Source organism: Lathamus discolor, chromosome 17, assembly GCF_037157495.1.
Source record: "Lathamus discolor isolate bLatDis1 chromosome 17, bLatDis1.hap1, whole genome shotgun sequence".
NCBI lineage: Eukaryota > Metazoa > Chordata > Aves > Psittaciformes > Psittacidae > Lathamus > Lathamus discolor.
The window spans coordinates 3,628,928-3,655,243 of NC_088900.1; the positions used below are offsets into that span (position 1 = coordinate 3,628,928).

Genomic DNA, 26,316 nt, shown 5'->3' on the forward strand with positions numbered 1-26,316 from the left:
GAGTACAGTTTTAGCACTGTTTATATTGAAAAGTTCAAAGTAAATCCCACCAGGAGGAGGTGGCAAGAAGCTGTCAGATTCACTGCCCGTAGCACCAAGTTTCGGCTCATCTGAAAATCCCGGGTTGGGGCTTTGCTGTTTTTGTTCTGGTTTCTTTTCTTGCCTAGGAATCAAGTTTTGCCTCTTGAATTTTGGACTCCCCAGGTTTCTTTTGTGAAGGGATCCAGGGGCACTAAGCAAATCTGTGCTGGGAGGAGGCACCCAGTGGTGCACAACAGGCAGCCCCCAGCACTGCACCCCCCCCAGACATCCCCTATATCCCCAGGGCACCTACTCATCCTGCCCTCCCATCTCAGCTGAGGATGGGCTTCCCAAACGGGACAAATGCTGCTTGTCCGCTTCATTTAAAATAATAATAAATCAAAATTCATCATCATTTTCAGACCTTTCATGACTGGGCAAATAATTTGGGAATTGTGCAGGAGCCTCATCCCCTCCATTAAGAACAACCGCAAATAATCTCCCTCAGCCTGCCATTTATTGCTAGCACTTAAATATACCTGTGCAGTCAATTTTAATTGAGTGTTATAAACTTGTGCAATTACCGCCTTAAGCATCCGTGTACAGATGTGCATTGATGATGCCATATTGCAATTATGGGAAATCTCAATTCGCTCTTAAACCACCCTCCCTTTCACAAGACTTTGGACAATATGCTATAATAAAAGCTATACGTTGCCATATTTAGTTAAACCAAACAACTAACTTATTACAGTGATAATCAGATTGCAGAATAAAGTACATATCTCCTCCTGGATCACAACAGAAAACCTTAATGAGGAAATTTCTTCCCTATCCTTTCGCTCAGTCGCTATTGAGCTATGCCCCAAAGTAGGAGCGTTGGTGCCGGTTCTTTTCTAAGAATAGCATCTCACCATTTTCCTGCAGATGTTTCCATTCACTGTACAAATGGTCAATGAATTTTTCAATCCCACCAGATTCCTGGCCTCAACCACGTCAAGAGACAAAGAACTCCGCAGGTTTTTGTCAACTGTACAAAACCCAGTTCTTTTTAACCATTTTGAATGTACTACCATTCACCTTCTCTGCTCCTTTTATTATTTACTTCTATGTTCTCTCATCTGAACAATCTCTTTCAAGAAATTATTCTTTTGAGAACTTCTGCAGGCGTCTAATTATTTCTGCTGTCCATCTCCCAGCTGTTTCTATTTATTCTGTACCCTACTTGCATAGCAGTGACCAGTATCATGGGACACGGATATAGTATCTTTACATTTGCAATATCATGTTCTATGCTAGTTGGGGTTTTTTCCCTCCCACTTCACCGGTGTTTTTCTTAGCCACTGTAAACTGAACAGTGATACCATTGAACTGTGCAGTCACAGACCTCTTTTTTCCCTTCAGTGATAACTTAGATATGGGCTGTCCAAATACTCTTTTGAAGAGACCCTTGGATTGTCAGCCAGGAATTTCCACCCTGCCCCTCAGGTTTCCCTTTTACTATGCAGGGTTCCATTGAAACCATTCAGCCACCTCCAGCTTACCCTGAATCAGCTTTTCCTGCCTTACTTTTTATTTTTCCAACTCAACAGTAAATATATTTAAGTGATTACCAAACCCTAGGCAGAGCACCGATTTCTTGCTACGTTAAAACCAGTCTATTTACTTCCTTTCTTTGGGGTGTGTATGACGAGAGCTTTTTATCCACATCAAATCCACAGCAGTGCTTTACCAGTCAGCCCTTGGGTACTTGGCTTCCTTAGTAGACTCTTGTTAGGGCTTTTGTCCAAAGACTTTCTGCATGCCTATAAAATTAACGTCAACCAGTTCTCCTTTATTCACTAGTTTGTTGACCTGTTCCCAAATGTGTTATAGAGACATGAATTTCCTTTACAGGAGCCGCACTGGTTCATCTGTATCGCATCCAGTAGTTTTTACCGAATTCTATTTTAAATAATCTCTTCATTCAGCCTGCCCAGTGCTTAATTAAGCCTTGCTGATTTGCAATATGCAGGATGAACACTTCCAAAGAGGCAGCCTTTGCAGGCTTCCCATCGAGCAGCTGATTTGAGCAGGATTATCACTTTTTTTTCCCCCAATAGCTCAGTCACATCTTTCACAAATCACAAGTATGTGCTTTTTAGTCCTCGGAGCTTCTTGCTCTTCTAGTGTTACAGGAGCAGATAGGAGCCATAAACCAGGCCTCCACAGTGTTGAAAGCTGCACAAAAGCAAACTAAAAGGTATCATCCATCTCAAACCTCAGTGCTTCCTTCTCTGCCACTGCATTGCATCTTCCCCTACTATCCACTGTCACAAGAGTTAATAGGTAGCTAAGGCTTTTATTTGTCTGCAGTACTGTTACTTTACTTAAGTGTTTCTCCTAACATTCGAGCGTAGCAAGTATTTCCTTTGCAGTCCCCACTGTTTCTAGCAAATCAATAAATTCACTGCAAGTTGTTTGTGTCTTTATGTGCTCTTCAAATTCCCCATTAAGCCTTTCTAATTTCCATCTTGTATTTTAGCCAGTATTGTTTATATCCTATTCTGCTAACGTCACCGGGGTTGTTTTTCCATTTTCTGGTGATATTTGTACTGTGAAAAGCGCAGTCTGACGGGATTATTACCCCTTTTTAAGGTGCTGCTGAAGTCTAAGGGATGAATGGCTGACAGTATTAACACTACATTCAAATTGTCTAGCGCGATCCATTGCAGGGAGCTGTTGGAGAAGTGCAAAAGAATAGTAAAAAATCGTGCATTAGTATTAATTAGATCAGTCCTCCCTTTAGCACATAACCTGTAGGAGTCAGATTCTTCCATCTTGGAACCACAGTAACAGCAGTAACCTTAGGGTTAAAGCTTTCTACAGCTCTACAGAGCACCACGATAAGGCTTCAGCATATCCTTATATCATTTTATGCAAGCCAGACAAGGTGATTTATAAGTTATTCTCCCCGAGCTTCAATTAATTTCACTTAGGACATTTTCACAGTTGTACAATAAATGTTTAAATTAAGACATTTCCCTGCTCCCCACCCTGCCATGGAATGGAACTGAATATTAACTGGTTATTGGGTGCCATTCATGGCTTGTGCAATTACAGATAAGAACATCGATCTGGCAGGAAAACAAATTGGCTCTTAAAAGAGGGTGGTTTGGATCTGACAGGTTAAGATGATTAGGCATCTCTCTAATGGATTCTGTATATTACTCCTGGACACAGGCAGGAAGCAGACATCCACCCCACTCCTGGGTACCAGACAATTACCTGCCCTCATGCAGGAAACCCAAATAGCAAATTACCTAGTAGCTTTCAGGCCAGTTTTTGCTCCCTAAATGAACCTTCTTGGTTATCCTCTTGCAATAGGAGTTCATAGTACTGGGTAGATAAGGCCATATTTTAAGGGAAATATAGAGCAAGTGACACCATCTAATAGCTGGTGTTCAGAATAACCCATGCCACACTGACAGTATCACCTACCTGGATTCTCAAGAAAAGAGAGGGCTTCACAACACAGACAGGTCTGAAAGGGTCTGGAGAATCTTTCATTACCTTAGAATTTACAGAAGGACATTGCTGCAGTTGTGAGAGAAAGATCAGGACTATTACACTTCCTCTATCTCTTCCTTGCTCTGCAACAAATCATGTACCTTTTCTTTGCCTCTTTTGTCCTCATGGAGCAATAAAACACAGGAGACGGAGGCGTTTACTAGGAAAGAGACATTCTCAAGAAATCAGAGTTTTGTCAAAAATGCAAGCTTGCAAAATCAAAGTATTTTCCAGGGAGGGTTTGGGTTTTCTGCAGATGGGACATGACCCAGGGAATCCTCTCTGATTTCCAAGCATAACACTGGAGAGCTGCTAAAAACTCTGACTTTCAGGCTGGAGAAACCCACCGTTAAAGCTGACCCAGCGGAGTGCCTTAGATCTGGGACCTCTGGGTTTTCACAGCAGTAAACCCTGGACCTGCCCTTGGAATTAATTCCAACTAAGGGAGGACAGTAGACCCTGGAATTTTTATTCCCTAATAAAATATGAAGTTACCAAAACACTCAAAACTTCTGGGGACCTGAATTACCCGCATCCTCCCACATCATAATAAATATCAAGCCTATACACGTATATATGTATATGCATCCTAGAAAAGTGAGATTCTGAAGCTTTACAAGCAACAGACTTAACTTCTCTTTAGGAGAAAGTCCAATGTCCAATCTCAAGCATGGTCACCAGCAGCTGTACCTTTGGCAGCCGTACCAAGGCATTGTTCTAGTTGCTCAGCTATACTTGGGTTTAACCAGCCTAAACTATACCCACACCAAGTTGGCACCGGCCAAAAATGTGACCACAACAAAGATTAGTCTGGAAATAACCGATCTATAGTTCTGCACATCTCCTGGGTAGGACAATCAATTCTACCCATTCCTTGTCAGCAGAAAGGTCACTAGTCATGTTATTAATGTGCTCCAAATATAGGCTACAGATTTCCTTTGCAATTGCTGCCTGGTCTAGTCTTTCCCCACAAAGACAAGTCTTCTCAATGGTAAGTATTCTATCATCTATCTATGACTCTTACTGTAAGGGCTTGAGAAATTAAATGAAAGTCACCCTAGATATAAGTAATATTATTCACAACACCCAAGAATGGTGTTTACACACAGATATCTCAGTCCCTGTTGCTGGTGGTGGTCCCATTACTATCAAGGGTCCCACTTCAACCTGGACAGAATTATACACACAGATGGCTTTCTATCAAGGATAAATTTGGCCCAGACTGACAATTCTGTCATATGGAGAACTGAGTTTTTTGATTGCGGCACTAGGCTTCAATTTGATAATATAATCTTATACTGGAAAATATCCTGTTCCCAACTATGTGACATTATCACTGCTATGCTTTCTCTCTGCCTGCCCACCCACCTCTCTCTCCAGTCTCCATTGGATTAGCAACACAGTCAGCAAAACAAAAAAAAGGCTGCTATTTTGATTTTGATGATAGTCATAATGAAGCATGACTCGTCAGAAGGGAGCGCGAATTCCTATCACACCAGACATTCAGCAATCTCACTACAGCACATCAGGAATCAAATTCCTCATGGGGAGAAGCCTCATGGAGGAAAACAAAACAAATCAGAAATCAAATATCATCAAATAGCTACATTCCGTTGCTTGAAATTCAGATTTGGGTTTATAACATTTCCGCATGATTCGCAAGGTGGATTTCTTGGAAATCTTGGTAGATTTCCTTCAAGTATTGACTTCTCTTACAGAGTAAAGCACACAAAAGGGCTTGAATGTTTTTTCCACCTTCAAATTTGATGTTTTCGGTTAGAGAAATAGCAATATTTTGAAAAAGAATGAGAAAACATGAAAATAATTCTCCATTTCTCCTCATTTTATGAACAATCATGCTCAGAGTTTTGGAAAACCCTAATGAAGTCGCAAAGACAAAGTGGCTCCTATTTTTTCCTCCAGATTCCTCCCCTGTGTTGTGGGCCATCTGTAGCTACAATGAAAGACATTTTCCACTCAGTTAATCCAGAGACTAAACCTTCCCAAACTCTCTACATGTTTTGTGTTAAGGATACATTCTGAGATCCTGTTATCGGTGCAGCTTGAGATACTGCAGTGACATAAAATCTTGCAGATAATACAAGCTGAGCTGCATTCAGAAAGCACCTGATAAAACCAGCAGAAGTTCACAAAATCCACTTTGTAACCGAATGACCTCCTTGTCCCTCCCAAGTCCATGGCTCCTTCTTGACATTTTATGAGCAGTTTGGCTTTAGACTTGATCCAAAGCCCTTGAAATCATTTGAAAGATTCCTATTGACCTCAACAAGCCTAACATCAACCCCGAAGACTACAAAGGAGCTGTTGCATCTTTAAAATACAAAGATGAAGATGTGCGCCAAAAACGTTTCATAGGTACATCTGCCACTTGTCCCTTGCTATTTCCATGGTGTCCTGGAAACTGACTGCAGCGTTTGACCATAAACCTCTATCTTGTTCTCAGTGCTAAACTCAGTATCTGATTCTGCTGTAGTAAAACCAGTGGCAGATTTGCCAAAGAGGTAAAAGGAAGGAGGGTCAAACCCTAAAAAAAACATGTAAGTCTTTTGACTTAGCAATGCTGCATGTGCCATCCTAAGTTCTGCTCATTCTATAGCAAAACATACAAAGTAGTTTTAGTGCAGAATAATCACAAGGAGAAACATTGTAAATTCTAGCAGTGAAATGTGATCAGGATAAAAACCACAAATGGACCCAAAAAGTCACTGTGTCAATTTAAGCCAGATTCATTAAAATACACGCACAATATTACAAGTTTGGAGTAGCGCTGGGTTGGGCTTTAACAACATAAAATCACCCCATAGGGCTTTACAAGCTTGACTCCTCATAGCAATATAGACAGTTTGAAATATTCACCTGAGTACCCCACAACATCAGTCAGGAACATCTCTGATAGGCATCACCTTCACTGAGCTTCCTCACAGTATTGCTGCCAGGAGCACAGTTATTCCTTCTTTAGATTAAGTTCAAATTGGGCCTGATAGTTGCCTAATTTATTTTTCTTTTTAATTGAGCTGGTCCATTTATATAAGTACATTCAGTACTCATGAAAACAGGCCTATTGATCAAACCTGACCTATTTTCTTGGTCCACCCACCATTAACGTACCATGCAGCAGCAGTAACACAAGCCTCCGCCGCCTGCTCCATCAATATCCCTCATTTGCTCCAGCAATGACAAGATGCATGTTCGGTGTCTGAGCCCTGTTCAATCATTGATCTTATTAATAAAATTGTCAATGGGAATAGGTGGGTAAATTATTATCAATTGTAGAGACAGCTTTTGTAACAGACACACGTCCTACTCTGCTGTCAGGGCTGAAAGCAGCAACTCATTTTTCATAGGCCATAGAGCAGGCAGCCAGTGATAGCTCCCTTAGGTAGCAATTCTGCATATTCAAATGAAGACTGTAGAAATTACATGTAGTAACTGCATTTACCTAGAGAGATCCCTGCACTGCTTAACCCCATAGCACTTGAGCATTTCAATAGAGTTAAAAAACCTATCCCCAACATATCGATGAGGAAAATGATGATTAACTCTTCCTTTAACGGAATTGGGCACGAGCACAACAAGAGACTCAATAATGCCACGGAAAAGGCAGGGTCTGAATTCAGATCTCCTAAAGCATAAGCTAGAGTTATAATGCTTTGCTCCCTATCCCTTTTTTGAAGGGAAATATTGGGAAAAACCACATCTGTTCAGTGGAAAAGCTTCAGAGCCCTGCTCCAGGCCCCATGGTCATCCAAGCCTTCTTTAATATATTTCTTTATTGGAAACCAGCACCCATATTCCGAGGACTTGAAGTCAGCATTCTGTGTGACACTCTTTCTTCCCAAATAATATTGCAGAAATTTGGTATTTATCAGAAGAGATTAATTGAATCCCAACAGCACTGGACATCAAATGAAGGAACAGGGCCCCTATTTATCTCTTAAAGTTCTGAAAATGAAAAACATCTAATCACTAGTTCCCTTTGATGAATGCCTCATTGTTCGCCTCTACGGAGAGGCATTTCATATGGCACTGGCAATACAGTGTTGCTGGGAAGGGGGGGTGGTGGTGTTACAAGATTGCTTTGAGAATTTAAAGATAATTACATTTACATCCAACCAGAAAGTATAAGTTTCCATGATACAGTATTTTCTTCTTCCCCTCCCAAGGAAAGAAAACCCCACTTTCCTAAGGTGGAGCAAGCGGAAACTAATACAATTAAATACTTTGCTTTGCCTGCCAAGGACATTTGACTGCTACTGTGCTACATCAGGTATGTAATGAAAGGCAAATGACAACGAATCTTAATGTGGTGGGGAGCTTGGGTAACTGTAGTTTTATGTCAGGGATAGCCTGCTAGAGAAAAGCTGCATTGTATCTAGGATTAGCAGAACTGCAGGATTTCATTAATGACCGAACAGCTTTTTAGCAAAACAAAGATAGTTAGGGAGTAAAAAGAGAACATGACTAGAATGTGTACCACTAATTGGAAATGTATATTATCTTCACTTTGTCAGGGAGGAGGCACCAGGGTGCTCTATAATGTCATCTGGACATTGTCAATTTGTACAGAAGCTTTCCCAGGTTGGACTATGAGACAGCAACAGTTGGAAGTGGCCGGGTGTAAAGTAGACACATTTAACAGGAAACATACTGGAGTCAGATGGGAAACGGGTTCCTATCCTGCCAGCACTGAAGATTGCAACCCTCCACCTCCTCACCCTCCTGAACCAAGAAGAAAGGGACAACCGCAGCAGGTTGCGCACACAGATTGGATTTCTGCCTTTTAAAAAGCCATTCCTCTTCTCAAACTATAAATTACGTTTGCAAAATGAAATGGCCTTTCAGAGCATCAAGTAGACTTCCTCTTGGACAGCTATGCTTTTTTCAGACCTATCAGCGACACTTTCTCACAGGCAGCTTCACTTCCAGTAAGTCGTAGCTTTCATTTGCAAAACAAACGTCACTGGAAAACTACAACTCTTATTCTACGTGTATAGTACCTGGCAGCATCCGTTAAAACCAGCAGGAATTCCTGCACTGCTCCTTCAGGGCTAAGCTCCGTTTTGGCCTACGTTTCTCAGTCTTTAATTCAGTCGCTGCCACGGAACCCGGAGCTATATTTTAACCTGTGAAACATACAAGATGGTTATGGTCATATCCAGCAACAGTTTACTCAGAGCAGTGAGGAAAATAAACGTGGAAGGATAACAAACCTCCCCTCCCCTTTTTCTGCACAACCTGGAATTATTCAGGGCCAGATCCTCCCCGCGTTCTGAGCTGCCTTTGCAAGGCTTGGGGGTGTGAAATTTACACCCACTCAAATGCTTTTCTACATGGTCAGAGTGGTGTAAAATAGCTCAAGTCAAATGACAATTAAGCTTATTACTTGAGACAGCTTTTTTTCCCTTAAACTCCTTGCCCTTGACCACTAGGCATAAGAGGGTTTGGGGGGGGAAGGGAGGAAGAGAGACTCAAGACAATTTTGAAACAGTCCAGTACTTTCCTGATCACTTTGCAAAGTTGAAATATGATTACAACCTTTTTGCATAGAGAAAGAAGCCATTTAAATGAAAAATTAGCTGCCTTAACAGGTCAAGCACATAGTTACATTAATGTTGTGTAGAACAATAAATCAACTTCGATCTCCAATTGAAAAAATGCTAATTTAGTGCAGTGATTCACTGATTGTACTTCCCGTGCGCCCCAGCGATAGAAATCTTTTCTTTTTATTTAATGCGAGACAGTGATTTGACGGCCCTCCTAATGGTGCTTGCAGACTATCAGCATTTCAGTGGAATTCTGATCATGGTTTTAATATTCCATGCAGCTTTGCCCCCTCTGATTTCATGCTGAAACATTAACAAGAGCTGACACTGGAGATTAGAAGCAGACAGCTGGAATGCCAGGTCTTTGTTGCAGCATGGACATGAGCCAACATCGTTCAACCGCAGCCAAGAGGGACCTGGGAAAGTCTTCTTAAGAAGGGGAGGTAGAAAGGGGGAGACAAGGTAGTTTACTGAAGGGCATATACAAGTAGATAATTGCAGAGTCCTTTCATCTCTTAAAGCCAAATTCTAATCAATCCTGGTTTATTAAGGGGAAAGAGGGTCATTAAAGGTAAATTTTGCACCAAGGGAAAAAAAAAATCACCATTTAAACTCGGCAAGCATAAAAGTTTGCATAGAAAGCAACTGCATGTCCACAGCCACCTCCAATTTGTCTGTCTAACAATCGTGATTATTTGCAGTGCTGGTCTCCTTAAAAAACAAAATAAACCAAAAAAAAAAAAAAAGATTTAATCCACTTAGTTCCAGGTGAATAAATTGAGAAATAAAACTGGATTTATGTGCTGGTGCAGTGTGCGAACTGTAAATTCCCAGGCAAAAAGGGGGAGGTAGCGTAACATAACATTCTTGCACCTAATAAATTGTTTCTTGAGAAGAGAATCCTAATAAAGATACATAATTTCATCCAAACCATAAAGCAATTCTTATTCTTCATACATTCTTCAGAGAGAAACTTGGGGAGAAGACAAGGGATGCCCTATGGCAATGCTGGGTGTTTCTGTGGGCTATTTTATGTTGTTTCGGGGGTGTGTGAGCGTTCTTTTAAATATAAAAGTTGTAGAGAACAATCAGTGCAGATATTCAGACAAGCCCTGGCTGTGATAAATTCAAATTAATAGGCCAAGAAAGAAATACCAAATGAAGGCAGGACTGGGGAAGGCTTATCATCGAACATTATATACCTGGAAAAGCACAGTAGCCCAGGGAGCGGGGCTCCCTCAGGCTGGGCATGAACAAGTGCTTTATCCCATCTTGACCAAACACGTAACCGTGGGCAAGCCACTGAATTTCTGCATTTCCCCTTCAAGCTTTCATCTCTCAAGTGCATGAACACTCTTATTTTGTACGGTAAGCCTGGATGGGTTGGCTTCTCTCAGCTCGAGCACACAGTAACACTGATTATTTCCCAAAACAACATTCTCTCACTACAGTTATCAGTGATTATGAAACAAAGTCAGGCCAACTACTGCGCTCAGCACTACACAAACACGTGGAGACTAAAAAGCAGGGACAGATGCAGGACTGCAAGATGCAGATGAAGGGCCTGGTCCCAGCCCTGCAGCAGCTCCTACCAGAAGGAAAATACATCCAAGCATGGACCCTCTCAAATCCGGTGACTTTGAGCTTGGAGAGGAGGATCACCAGCATGAGGGTTTGCACAGAGTGGAGACTGGAGTGATTAATGTGATGACTGACCTTCTATTTACTTATTTAATAATTCCCACCTACCCCTCTCCCCAGCCATTCCTTGCTCCCTTCCTTTTCAATCTTAGGACGCAGAACAATAAACAAAGAGCAAATATTTGTGCTAATAATCAAAAGGTGATCTACAGACTCAAAATATTAGCAAAGAACGTGTGAATGGAAAGCATTCTGCTTAGTCCGTTTCCCTTAGATATCTTCCCACCAAAGGCATAAAACTACATTGTGAAAATGATTTACGGTTACCTGCTGCCTCCTTTGATTTCTTTACAAGCCTGCAACAACACTCGGAGCTCTGTAGAGTCAGCCCCAATGTACAGATCCCATTGTTAATTATTAATCCTCATAGCAGCACCTGTCAGGTCAGTAATACAAGCATAACTGGGCCTGCTGGACAGATGGGTAAACTAAGGCACAGTGAGGAGGATAGGCAGCCTTACCAGTAAGGACACATCTCATGCTCCAGTTATCATCCATCTAGTGGAGGTGAGGGCTTACAGAAGCCCCAGGAAAACCAGTCTCCATGCCCGGAACTGCAGAACACTTCCACACAGCAAACATAGGGGAAGGTGGGGAGCTCACATCTGAGCTTAAATGGCTTCACCTGAAAGCCACAGGCGAGGCGAGGCCACTAACACCAGCTGGAGCTCTCAACTCCATGCCCGGTGGCAAGAGGCGGTTTAGTGACTTACTAATGAGTTCTAATTCTGCAGCTGAGCACCTCCACGTTAAAAAATAAAGCAAACCCACCCACCCCAAACCCCTCAACCAAACAAGAACCCAAACCCGACAGTGTATAAACACATGTACATGATTTCCATTCTGCATTTGCCTGCCTTGGTAACAGGCTTTTATCTCTAGTGGATTACATGGCCTTTCGATATCTAGCATTTTCTTCTCATGAATGTCCTGCTAAAGTGCCAGCATGGAGTAATCAGGTCATCTCTCTCTATTCTTTTTCCTAAATAGACAGCTCTTTCAGTCTATCACCGAGATAGACTCACCCCTCAAACTGCTTCTGAACCTCTTTATAAAAATGAGAGCTCTATACAGTGCCAATTCCTATAATGGCTCTGTGTAAGGGTGGAAATACCCTTTCTTGCACTGTGCCTTCGCATTTGCCTCCTGAAAGGACAGCACGAGACCTTTAGCCAGAACCTCATGTGACATCCTGCCATGAAGCAGCATCCAGTCTGACCCCATAGTCTTCACAGGCTCCCTTCTAGCACTCTGTACCGCTCTGGAAGGCCTGCTTTGCTCGCCTACCTGAAGTCAGTGTTGCACAGGCTTCTGTGGGCTGTGGATTAGGGCCATAATCCCTGACCAGGGACAGGGATAAACTAGAAATCTGTCAGCGCAGATATATTACTGATAGTTCTATGCCAGTGAATGCCTATTTAATACCAGTACAAATAGTTCCTACAGCTCTAGACCTTGATGTCATACCTGAACTTTGCAGACCAGCTCTGGCAAAGAAGCTCCATTTCTTGCCTCCCTGTAGGGCCCTTTTATGTCTTTCTGTTTGATCCCACTTCCCTCTGACATTGCCCTTTCCACAGCCCCACAATGCTTCCTGTGATGCCCAGGCCCCTGTTTTGGGATCTTCTGGGGAAGTATTTGGCTATGTAAATGCAAAACATTGTAATTGTTGTAGTGCCTGCTGTTGTACCTGCTTTCATTCTGCTAATCGATTTGGTGTTGTCTAGACTTGAGCTCATTACAAGGAGTGCTAAGGCTCAGCATCATTTACTTCATAGCTAAGTCAATCCGTGAACCAAGAGGCAGGGCTCTAGATTAGATAAGGAACATGTTCTTGCAGATGTAAATGGCCTCAGAAGAGAAAATAGAAGCTGAACCAGGTAATGAATGGAAATGGAATGGCCATCATTGAATCCACGAATACCATTGACCTTTCTCAGATTTACATCATTATCTAAAGTTCACCAGAGACCTTCCATGCTTGTTATCATTATCCCTCATTAGAAGTCACTCTAGAAACATTAACAAGCTTCTGAAATGCTTGGCTAATTGCTTTAATAAGACAATACCAATACTAAGCGATAGTTCCCATGATTACACATAAGGCAGGGGCCCTTCAGGCTGTGTCTTCTTGGGTTTTACATGCTGTGTTGGGGGGCCTAAGGGACAAAAAAAGAAAGGCTTTACTTTCAGAGTAAAGCACTCACACTGGCCATGAAATGCTCCGAGGTTGCAGATTGCAGCTGTGTTTTAAGTAATTGGGGCTACACATTCTAATCAGTAGAGGATATGAATATTGTCTGGAAGATGCCTTCATGGCCCTTCATTTAGAAACGCTTTGGCACATGTAAGCAGTCCAAATGTAGAATGGGAAGGCTGGTGAGCTTCCAAAGCAAGCCATTTCTCATACAGTTTTATGAAATAGATAAAACACATACATACATTTATCTGGGCTTGAATCTCAGCTAACAGTAACCAGTGCAGCTCAGTTTTACTCCAGCAGCAAGTCCCTGATTCATACCAGGAAAGCCCGTAATGAGTCTGAGCACTAACCATTTCTTCGAAAGATGGAGTGCATTACTGGAGAGCAAAGGTGGACCATATGTGCAAACACACACATGTCAACACAGGCACATCAAACTGCTGTCATCCCTGAAATCACTTAGCAGTCATGCTCAGAGCTCATGGGTAAACTGAAACACAGACCCTGAAATGCATCATTCCCCAATGCTGGACATAAACAGATGAGCCGGGGGAAGTTTCCTCCTGTGTTTTGCTACTATCGTGTTGGGTCGCATGTGGGAGCATAGTGCTTCCCATGTATTTGTTAGTCCTCCTTTCACCTGCGCTGAGTATAGACATAAACATTTTATAACAGATATATTTTTCCATATGCTCCACCTCCCCTCTCCCCAGCGTGTGTCCCTAATTTCCATTAATGCTCACAGGATGCTTCCAGGGGAGGGAACAGCACTTCCATGGTACCTCTTGCTTATTCTGTCTTCTAAAATGGAAGGATGAAACAGGTACCAGGAATCAGTGCACCGACTTTATTTGTCTGCAAACTCCTCATCAGCTCTCATTTGCTGATTTGCATTCGATACACAAACTTGGAATTGTTTTTAAGGGGGGAAAAGGGAAAAAATACACGTACAACAGACATCAATACATATTTAATGAGGTTGATAGCTGTAAATTTACTCAGATCAGTCTCAGCAGAGAAAGGCTGACTGGTCAAACTTACAGTAACTTCAGTAAGATTGTGCGAGGATGCACAAATACAGTTTATGTGGACTAGGAAAGGCTTGGGCCTCAGACTGGTCCCAGCTCTGCTGTGAACTTCTGGAACAGTGAACAAAAGCAAGGAGTTCAGCTCTAATATAATGGAAACCAGGAAAGGAAATCAAAAGAAAGCTAAAGAGAGGAGTCTAATAGACTTTTTTCTTTAATTGATGTTCATAGGCTCAAATAAATCTTCAACTTCTGATGATGATCTTCTGGGGTTGAATATTAGAGTCTCTTCTTTTACAGTCTTAGAAATAGAGACAGAGAACAGCAGAAATGACTAGTCCAGTGCCTCATCATGAGTCAGAACATTAATGAATGTCTGAAATATTAACATCAGTCCCCTTCATCAACCACAGGACACTACAGCTCACTAATCAAACCAGGCAGGGGAAATACCCTTTTTTCTCTTGATAGTCTCTACTTCTCATAACCCTACAAAATTCTTGTCGATTTTGTTTTCTCTCTAAAACAGGCCAGGGCTAGGATTACCTTACATACAACTGACTGCATCATTAGGTCATTGATTTACATGGAATTATTGAGTTAAGCCATTCTACAATGCCACAGTGAGAACCAGCATTTTGGAAAGGATAAAAAGTGATCTGTGTTGATGCAGCTGCAGACTCAGGCAATGGATCTACACAGGGACAAGAGCCACGGGCATTTTAGGGCATAAGTAGGGGCATGAACATGCTCAGGGACAGGGGCCTCTTGCAGCAACTGCCCAACAACCTATTTTCGCAACAGCATTTGATTTGGAATTACACTCGCTCCTTGCTAAGCATCCTGCTTTCCACTATGAAAGTAAGTGAACCAGTGCACATGAGAGGGGTGAAGACACAATCAGTTCATGTTCCTCTCACTTCTGTATGCATCACGTTATTAACTTTAATGGCACGACCTTGTCTCTTGTGAGAGAAAGGAGAGCAGGATCAGGCCTTTAGAGAGCAGAACAGATAAAGTAATGCTCCTGAGTCAGCTTCATCGTGGGGACAAAACCACTTTGTTTCAGGAAATGAAGAGTTCTCAGGGTTGGATATTTACATTCACTGTGTTATATCCTCCTTCAGGCACTGGTGCTAAGATAAGATACTTCTCTGAGAAGCATCAAAGGTGAAATACCTTGAGGACAGGCATTGGTACTTCGAGAAATGATTACAGAACAGAGTGCTTGGTAGCTCTCACTGCTGATCCTTCCCTCAGGCTTCGACAAACGGGTGTGCAGTCCTGCAGGGCCAAGCTGTCTCCACATCTCAGGCTGGCAGGAAGATGCTTCTCCACTCTCAGTGGGACAAAACCTTCAGCTTTTTCAGCAAGTGACAACTTCTGCAACTGGTTCTGTGTTTTCCGAGACTCAAGTCTGCAGCACATATAAAATGGAAACAATAGGGCCCTCCCAAAATAGACTGGATTTCATAACAAACTAAATACTGAGCTATTGTCAAAGAGTGCTATTGTATAGGGCCATGGCAGAACATTTGGCTCCAATACTCAGTAGTGAGGGCCGTGCCCACTGCATTATAAAAAATGCTATGGCATCAGTTTTCACTTTGTGATGGTGTTTACTCGGCAGATAATAGCAGATAATTCCTCCAGCCATTCTGACAGCTTCAGCTGACCAGCATACCCAAATTCAGGTTTCTATACTAATGAAAAGAGGATTTTTCTTTCCCATGTTTGTTTTTATTTGTCAAATCTCTGTAAGTAATTTTAGGGGAAAAAGAAGCCGTAAATAAGATCATGGACTGAGGGGCATTTTTAATATTGAGAACTTCGAAACAAGGGGAAAGAAGTTGGCTTTTCAAAATGAAATCAAGAAGATAAAGTCTTCTCGTTTGGTTTTGGCAGGAGATCCTCTATTAATAGGTTCATTTCAACTTCTACAACTTATATTAGCATTCTTGAGATCGAGCCAAACAGTTAGCAATTCCCTTCTAGACAACATATCTGCTTTGTATTCAGCCTGGCACTAAGCATTTTAAAGGTACACTTGGAGGAAGTGCATCAATTTTGAGGGAAGCCTGCTGGAATGAGATGAGGTCTGAGGATAAGGTGTTGCTGAATGTGATTATACACAAAACCTGGAACCACATCCAAAGCCAGCTGAAGTCCCTCAAAAGACTCACTAACTGAGTGACTTTGGGATTAACCCCCATGTTTGCAAATTACCAGAAGCAAAAGAACACAACTCCTCAATAATCCTGAATCTTGCTCGCACTGATTTAACTAAAAGCCTCAGAGACCTTTTTGTTTCTGGATCATCCCAGCCCACGGTCCATGAAGTGCATTATTGTGTTGCTGACCTTGTTTGTGCAGCTACGTTCTGGAAGTGAAATGGTTACCAAACTACTTAAACCGTTGTGTGTGTGGAGGATCAAACCAGCATTTTTGTTCATCAATTCAGATTAAAAATTTAATTTCATGCTACAATGAACCCATACAGAGTTATACCTATTAAGGTCACCTATTTCTTGTACTTTGGCTTTCCATAGGTATTGATGACTGCAAAACTCTTTAGCAGATAAGAATCACAGCTTCAGACTTCTCGGCTCTCAGAGTTTTAGCGTTAGACCCCGTTTTTCTGATTCTCAAATACCTTGGACTTCATGTTTGCAAGTGAGAGGGGGAAAAAATGAAACTCCCTCTCTCTCAGTTGCTGCCTGGAATTTTTAAATAACAGAGATCTGGCTTTAATTGAGGCTTTCATTGTTTGAAAAGGAGCTACAAGTATTTCTAAACTAAAATATTTGCATAGTTTCTTGCTCACTCTGCTAAATCCTGAGAGGTGCTGGACGTCTCCCTGAACTGTCCCTTCTAGAGAACACAATTACTGTCCTGTTACTGTAAGAGAAAAGATTGGAAGAAAGGTCTTCTGAATACATATTTAACATCTAAATATTTTCCTTGCTGTCTTTGGGCCAAGTCCTTATTCGATTGTTACTCAAACAAAACTCCCATTCATGTCAAAGCAAGCCAGCCTTTCATTAGCTCAGGAATTTAGCAAATTTGTGGTTAGTGCATCCAGAAATTGGTAGCATTTAATTGATCAAATAAAATCATTTCTAAAAGGGATTTTCACCACCGAAACAAAGATCTGAGGCCATTTGGAAACACTTCAGGATAAACTCATTGATCTAAGTCAATTTTTTTTTTGAGGGGGGGTTGTATTTTTTGGGGGGGGTTTACATCTCTGGCTCTTGCGTGCTTATTCCTGGGTACTGTCAAACACATTGCTTGGGAGAAGTGGTGCTCTCCCAGAGATCTGTGACTCGGGAAGTGATTTTTGACATAGCTGTCCCAAACTCATGTAGGGTCTTGAAGAACAGGTCTGTCTAAAGTCCTGATAGTGAAACGGAATCAAGCACAGGACAGTATGTTTTTGGAGGGAGATATTACTATCATCTTTGCTCTGTGCCATAAGAAGCACAAAGTATCCTACATCTCCTGCCTGCAAATTTGTCTCTAACACCCAGTTTCATCTGGATTTAGTTTTGGGTGTCCCAGAACAGAAGCTCAGTGCTCGGGCACAATACTCATGACAAATCAATGCTGTCTTATTCTCCAACTTGTTTCTAGGTGTGAACAAGTAGCTGGTTCAATTACTTTTTCCAATAGTCTTCCATGGCCTGGCACTGAAATGACTAGTCTGTGATTCTCCACTTCCTGGAGTTCACACCTCCCCTTCACAACTTTTTTTGGAGCTAAGCATCACACGTGTCCTTTCATAGTTGTTTCTTCCCTCATCCTCCACATGTTCTCGGAGATAGGTGTTAACAGCACAGAGATTACACCAAGCAGTTTGTAACTATTAGAGTATGAAGTTCATCATGCCAATTGCATTTCAGACATCTAACTATCCAACACCATCCAAAACCAAACAAAAAGCGGCACTATGTTCGGGTTTTTCACCTTTACACAGTATCACCTCTTTTTCCTTCACTGCACAAGAGAACAATGTTTCCCTTAGTCTTTCTCTTGTTTCTAATGAGTTTACAGTCAAATGCTGGTTGTGTTTAACTTCAAACAGTCCGCTGAAATTAAGGAGAAATGAAAGGATTACGTGAGTAGACAGGCAGAAGTACCTTAGTTGCTTAGCAGCAACTGGAACAGAGAAAGTAAGTCACTAACTGGACAGGGCTGGTCCAGCCACTTACCTTCAGTTACCAGGCTCTGAAACACTGAGACTTTTATCTATGAGATTGGCAGCATCTCGCAACTGAGTTAGTCAAGCATCAGCAGCGGAAACGGGGAGGGAGAATAACCTAATCCAAAGCGCAAGTCTGTGAACTGCCAGTACCGACCAATATAAGGGAGGTGAAAAGAAGCTCCCTTTGTTTCAGCCTTTTATTTGAAAAATGAATAAATAAATACTTGAGTATTTAGAAAATGTTTAACTTCTGCTGCAAGGCAAACAAAAGGTGGTGTTTTACACGGATTTAGATGAAATTTAAAACATACCCTCTCTTTGAAATGCTGTGCTGGAGTCGTATGTTTGTATGCAATGCATGTACATATGTGTCTTGTATTATTTAGTTATGGCAGAAGAGAAAATATGAAGCAGACCTCAGCAAGGTTGTGGAGCTGCTGAACCTGCATTTTCTCTTCTAAATCAGAAATGACTCCACTGAAATTATGTTCTCAGACCCAGGAGCGTTAATCTCCATCTCTAATTGCTGTCATTCCACCCTGTTTGTGATTCAGTGCTCCAAAGCAGGGTAAAACTTTTGACTCTGCGTACCTACGTACTCCCCTCCTTGTACATATGCCAGGGCCCTGTCCTGTGACCAGATACACCAGCAAACTTGATTCTGCAGTTGATTCAGTGCAGAAACATGTGCTTGTTTCATATCTAATCTGTGACAGCATATGTGTGTTTTATCCACCGGCCTCGGGAACTGGAGTGTGTTTGTGCCATGCACAGCACTATTAGGTATTTTGTTAAAGAATGTCTCTGAAAGAGCTCTCTTGTCTACAAATTGGGGAGATATTTTCTCTGCTGAACTGGAGCAATCTCCATACTCCTCCTCCTGACCAAAGGGGAATCTACAAAGATAGCATTTTCAAGCAGCTGGAATGACTCACAGCAAGGGGATGGAGCCATGTTGTCTCGGCATGGGCAGCTACTAATGGTCCTCCCCTGGATTCAGTAACACCATTATCCACGCTACTATATATCAAGTTCATCGTGTGAATGAGTAACCCAAAGATGAGTTCATGCAGGGATGCCAAAAGGAATAATTAAAGCCCCCCAAAAGGTACAAATTGCCTGGGATTTGCAACAAGGACGAATTCATCTGCATGTGGGAGAAATATTAATTTACTTTTAATTGTACTGTAGCCACGTAAACTGAGAAGAATCATAGAATCATACATTAGTTAGGGTTGGAAAAGACCTTAAGATCATCTAGTTCCAACACAGCTGCCATGGGCAGGGACACCAAGAAGGACAACAACCAACAATGTGTTCAGGAAAGACGTTAGACACGAGCAAGAAGGCTACGTTTTCAAGGAAGTTTGGAAAAAGGAAAGCATGAGGCCAATTTCCACAGGGAACATCGTCCTCTTACATACTGTGCTTTATTATGTGGAAGGATCTCATCATAACCTTAATATCTCATCATAACCTTAATATTCTCTTACCTGGCTGTTACACAAGCAGTTCAGTTCATTGTAATTGCCTTCTGAGACTCAACTGTTTTCAAACAATGAAACAGTCACAGAAAGTACACTGCATTTTCATTTTGGGTGCTTTAAGTACTATATTTTGACTTCAATTATAGGTACATGGCAGTAGAGGCTAAATTCAAAGTGTTTATTTAATTTGCTGCCATTTTTATCATATTAATAACTAGTGTGCCATGCCTGTTCTACTTAGATTATTGCTTTAGAAGAGGGGAAAAAGTAATAACTGTCATGGTGTAGCATTCAAAGGAAGATGTCAAGGCAAATCCTGTGTCAGGCAGCCAGGGTGTTCTTCAGACGAGAGCTCCAGCTCATAGCAAAAGTACAGATTTTGGGGCACTCCCATTCAGAGCACTGATGGGAAGCCAAGTTTTGTGGCTGTTCTTTCCCTGCTGAGTGAGCCAAGGTGGAGCTCCACAGGCACAACACAGGAGGAGGGAGGGATGTAGGACTCCCAGGAGACAGGTTTGTCCTTACAGCTGCTGCAGATTCCCTGCCCAATGTGAATTAACATTAGAGCTCCACCTCCCAGTTTTCTTACCTTTAAAATGAGTCGGGGGGAGCAGGATATTCCCTGTCTCCCAAATCGTGTCCTTTAACTACACCCATCCCTCACCCCTCACTCATGGAGCAGTTCTGTGCTGATACTTCCCACCAGGATGTTGCAGGATAAAATGTAGTAATACACGACACTGGCAGTCAGAGACAGCAGAGAGCTCTGGCAACTTGCTTAGCAATTTGACCTGAACACTGGTTGCTGGAAAGATGGAGCAGTGTCCCTAAGATTTAAGGAGTACATTGAAGAGTAAGAACCAGTAAGTTTACAGCTATCAATCCCAGTGTTGTTAAATATAAGGGCTGTATAACGCAACCAGCAGTGACTAAGACTGAAGTTAGGTTTTGCAGAGAAATAAATCAGCCTTTGCCTACTCTTCATTGCCTCAGCCCAATCTGTCTAGGACTACAATGGATTTACAGCAGGGATTAATTTAGGTCCCATCTCACAAAGTTCTTGCTCCCTAAAGCTGCTTTGTTTCCCTTTGAGTTCTGAGCTCATAAGCTGTTTTCCCTTAGTGCTCAGAATATAGGTACGAAGAGTCGGTAGAGCTTAGGAAACCTATAGATTTAACCTGGATCTAATCACAGCAATTTGACATCTTTTCTTAGCAGTAAATCTCTCCTGTATTGTCTCCTGAAGTTGGAGGAGAAAAAAATCGCAGCAGAAAAGAAATGAAACAAAGCAAGATCAACCTCCCTTTCTGCAGTGCTCTCACACACAAACATCGACCTGGCCAGCTGAGATTGCAAAATACATATATATGTACCTACATCTCCCGTTGTCGCACGGTGAAAGAAAAGATGGTACCAAACCGCAGTTCATTCCATTGCTCTTAAGCACCCCTATCAGGATAGGATAAATCATCCTCAGGAATTACTCAAATCTCTGCACTGAGACAGGCAGTTCACCACTGAATATGTGGTTAACAGAAACAAGGTCCAGAGCTATTGGACAGACCAAACTCTCTGAGATTTGTCCCACTCTGCCTGACATTGTCAGGTTGTCCACTGGCAACACTGCCTGAAGCTTCACCCTCTTCAGGTAGACTATACAGCTTTACTTCTGCTATATGCTTAGTGGATATTTAGTTACATAGAAAAAAAGAAGTGAACAGGCATCAATCTTCATGAAAAAGGTGTTAGGAGGTGACATCTTCCCTCCTACTGCAGGAGGCTGTAATGGTGTATCTGCCTGTAGGGAAAGAGACAAAACCATGAATATTTCAACCCTTGCTACCCACATGGAAAAATGACTCTGCAGGGAAAGGAAGATTAAGTTGCATTCAAACAGTAATTCAGTATGGAAAGCCATATAGAGTGCTGTAGCTATAGTATAAAGAATAAAACCAGTTACCTGTGGCTGGCTAGCAAACTCCCCATCAAAGCCAGACAGCCTTTATAAGCATGAGCCAGATGCAAGACTGCAGCATGGTTCCAGACTGAAGTGATCTCAAAATGACTGGTGCCATCCATTGAGATACAATTACTGGGCACACAGCAACGCCCATAAACAACAGCCATGTTCCATTATGGCACAGGATGGGTTAAAGCACGAGCACTGGACAATGAAAGCGGAAATACCAAGTATTTGGTTGTTTTATCATGAACTGTCCCGGCCTGATGCAAAACATCTTAAGATGCCAGTCAAAGGAGAGCCTGGTGTTTTTCAGTGCTCAAGTGGGTAGCAAGTGCCTGCAACCTGCTTCAAAAACACTGTTGAGGGCAGCTGATTAGGGACAGGACATCACAGCCTCAGGGCACAATTAACATAGACCCTTCCACCTGCTCTCCTGAGACTACAGTAGGGATAATTAGTAAACCAGTACCTGCTCATCGCAAGGTGCAGCCAAAAAAGGATCAAACTGGGTAACTGAGGATCTGGTCTCAGACACCCTGCAGGCTGAGAAAAAAGGGTTGGATTCAAACCAGAGATGGCATTTGGCACCTAAACTAGGACATAAAGAGGTTCTGCTTTAATGTATGCTATTCCAGAGGGCAGAGAACTCCTCCAATCAGCAGGAGATCCAGATTCAGCCCTGCCATTCGTGTCAGTGTTTCCCAAGAAATGTTTCATCAGGGAGAGAACTGGTGTAGAGGGTCCTGAAATCCAGAGGAAAACTGAAGGGCACAGGGGCTGACCTGGGTCTGGGTACATATAAGTTCCTATTTTCCCCCTTATTTCACACAGGAACTGGGAAGATATTTGTGTTTCTTGCTATCGCCTGAGCAGGACAGGACACGGACATCTGACCTTGCACAGCTCTTAAAAAGGAGCCGTGCAGAGAACGTCTGAAGGACTAACCCATAAAACAAACTGGAGCAGTCAGTACAGGAAAATGATGAAGACCTGAGCAAGGCAAATGGTGTTGACAGGACTAGGAGGGAGGGATTATTTCTTAGGTCATAAAAAGAAACGCTAATGCCAGAACCCAAGGCAGCTTCCAGTAGCAGAAATGGGACAGAGATAGCCAATACCATGGCAAACAAGCCGTGAATGAATCAGCATCAGCTGCTGAACCTTGCTTTCTGGTTTTATACCCTGCTCAGCCGGGTATTTGAAGGGAACAATCTGCAAGGGTTTTAGTTCAATAAACTCTGCTGAGACTAAGAATCATCCCTGTGACTCTTACCCTTGCAAGGAATGACAATAGGAATATGCCCTTCTTTGCCGTACAAGGTTCAGTTTCTCTTCAAACAACAAAATAAAGAAGGTTGGGTGTTTCATTAGCCTACTCTCAACCTGCCTTAAAGTGGCTAACGAAAGATCCCTGGAGCTTCACCTTGGCCTTGGCTTGTGCTGCATATTTAATTGTAGGTAATTATTTCCTACCCTTTGGGTTACACTGAATCTTGGGAAGGAAATGTGTAAGAAAGGAGAGGATTGATTTCTAGAGTGATTAAGGGAAGATAACCAAATTGATTTGTAATAACATGGAGCTTTCTCCTACATATTATTTTGATCTTAGTCTTCAGTTACGTCCCTCCGATACCATTAGGATATGATTTTGAGCTAGTACATCCAGGTCTTGCAATAAATTCAAGTATCTGGACATTGGTACACTGATACTGGACTTTAGTATGTCTTTGCAGCTGAGTAATTTGTACTATCCTGAAGAAGGCATAATAATAAGCAATATCAGCTATTTGACCATGAAATTTTCACAAGAAAAGCAGTAATCTGTCATTGTTTCAACCAGTCCTATAGAACAGAACAAAACACTACTTTTTAAATTCTCTCCCATATTCCTTATCTCTTGTCGATATTATTTCACCAGCGGGAAAAGGAATTGAGAATACTCTATTTGCAATTTTTAACAAGCTTCCTCTTGAAATATTCATTTTAATGCCTTTTTTCTTTTTTTTTTTTTTTTAAGGAAAAGAGGAAAATGCTGAGCAGAAATGAGACGTTTGAAATGGTTTTTGAAAGAAAACCATGCTAAAATGTTTCTAGTATTTCCCCCTGAACCTTGTGTTCTGCAGACATCCAGGCAGGAAATGCATTTTGTCTGCAGTACTGGAAAGACTATATGCATTTTGAAACAACAGATAACAAGTCTGTGGGCTTCTTTGGGCAGAGAGGGAATAGGAGAAAGGATACAACTTTCTTTGAAGGTTAGAAAACACATTATTGAGTCCTCAAGTTCTGCTTGTGCATTACCTATCTGCGCATCCATCTGTTATGTATACTGGATTACCCTGACCTTTTCGGCATTCTGTATGCTGATTATCTAGCAGCTCCATCCTCTGATGATTACAGCTTCCTCAACCTGTGGGAAAGGGCTGTGGTAGCCAGTCAGTCAAACTGCAGGATAATGAAAAGGTCAGACCGGTATAGCATACAACCGTACTTCGGAGGCTGCATCAGGCATTACATTTTGGTACCTCATCTTCCTAAGAGAAGCTCTAACGAGGTCAGAAATCAGCACGGTGGTTGCCAGACTGAAGGAAGGAAACCAGAAATCCAAGAGATGCTACAGTCCTGAAATCTTTCGGAGCTTTGATCCCAAGGGCAGAGAATGTAGCTCATATCCCCGCTTTGTGCTCTGAAGTTGTGCTTCCTAGGTAATAAAATGAGAGGCAGAACCAAGCAAATTGTACTAGGTGTGCTAGGAAATAGAAATTGTATATGGCTGTTCATTTTAATGATGAGATGCAGTGTGGGATCTGCAGGACCCCACAACAAGGAAGCAGCATCACAAACCAGTTCATAACTTAAACATGCACATCTTCAAAGGCATACCAGGAAATACATACCAATGTGGCCACTGGGAACCAGTCATCCACAGTTCGGCACCTTCAAGTCCGATGCATCAGCTGAAAAGAACCTGACAAAAGCAAGCCCCTGGGCTGAAAGACACTGGTATCACTTGAACATGTGTCTATAATGTGGCTATATTCCACATTACACTCATGCCTTTCTCATCCTCTGTGCCTCATTACAGCTCCCTTGTACCCCACCATGGCTGCATTTACTCCATCCTCTTGCCCTTCTTTTGCAAAGCATCACACTTCTGTGTCCTGCTTCCCTCCGTGTTATCTATCTAGCAATGGCATAGGCAAGCCTGGGAAACTATCCTGCCCCAGAGCAGAGGTGCTGTTTGAGGGGACACTTCTGATCTACTTCCATGCAAATTCAGCCAGGATAGCAGAAAAATATTGCTTTGAAAAGAACCATCAGCCATTAGGAGCTAATAAACAGCTTGGCAAGCTGGTGTGTTAACTGGTAAACCTGGCTCCACAACTGCACATCCATCTGCAGGCACCACATCCTCAGAGAAAGAACCGTCTATTACTTTGTGCGCTACAAGGGCTCTGAACTTGCTTTAATCCTAGATGCTAAACACCATGTAATAAACCACACTAACAAAATGCACCAGGCCTTTCCCATGTCAAAGAAAAGTAAATTGAAAGAAAAGAAAAAGAAGTGAAAAGTATAAAGGGGATTTCATGGGATTTGAGTGCCAAACTCCAACAGGCTCTTCTGAAAATCCCAGCTTAAAGCAATAGACTTGTATTCTTGCATTTCTTTCTCCTGATGTCAGTAATAATGACTGCTGAATTAGCTTAAAGATCTCACATACTGCTCCAAGTTTTGTTTGTTCATTTATTTTCTGCATTTTAGGCTCAAAAAGTTAATATAAGGAAAATTCCCTTGCAAAAAAAAAAAAAAAAAAAAAGGAGAAAAGATAAAATCAGAAAGGGAAGAGTGAATTTTCATCCTATGTAAATGTACAGCTGATAATTGCGGAGGAAAGCTGTTTTAAATGAAGGAGCTATTCGAAAGGTTTTGTTTCTGTGTTCCCAATTACGTACTTTATATTCCAGAAACAAGTTCAAGTGCAGGGCTCTGGCAAAGTCCATGGTTAAAATTCAGCACAGGCTTAAAGTCCATTGACTCCAATGAGACTTTTCTATTTGCAAAAAGCCATGCTCGGCAGAGTTGAAATTAAGTGTGTAGCTAAGCAGCTGCTTAAGTGCTTTGCTTGCTCAGTGAAGGCTCGGTAAGAACGACAGTAAATGTGCTGCGAGACCAGAATTTTGCCCACAAAAAGTCATAGAGACCTCCTTAAATTCTGAAGTCAAATAATCACTAGGTCCACCCAAGAAAGGACTATGAGCTGTACTCTGAAATACATCTGAATGAGACATCCAGGCACTGAAAACTCCCTGCTTTGTCTGAAGAACTTGATTCATCATGAGCTGTCCATCTCACCCTTTGCCCATCATTGCAGCATGTGGGCTGTTGACACATCCCTTCTGTATTGCAAGCGGGATGAATACAAACTGTGCCATAAAACCACACAAGAGACTTGGAGTTTGGGATGTCAGGCTTTGATGCGAAGGAAGAGTTTCCAGAAAACCAGCAAGGAATTTCCCTGTGGGGTTTTTTTAGTCCACTCTGAGAGAACCAAGACCTCAGGAGGAAGTGCATAATCCAGCAGTTAAACCACAG

The 26,316-nt window shown here is 42.0% G+C and overlaps 1 long non-coding RNA gene across 1 annotated transcript; it reads right to left on the minus strand.

Annotated features, from left to right (window-relative positions):
- Window positions 1–7,323: 7,323 nt before the first annotated feature.
- LOC136023113 (uncharacterized) lies at window positions 7,324–11,400 on the minus strand. The gene is made up of 3 exons (XR_010616470.1): window positions 11,297–11,400; window positions 11,103–11,211; window positions 7,324–8,714 (listed from the first exon to the last, which is right to left on the minus strand). It is a non-coding gene; the product is annotated as an uncharacterized LOC136023113 (long non-coding RNA).
- Window positions 11,401–26,316: the final 14,916 nt, after the last annotated feature.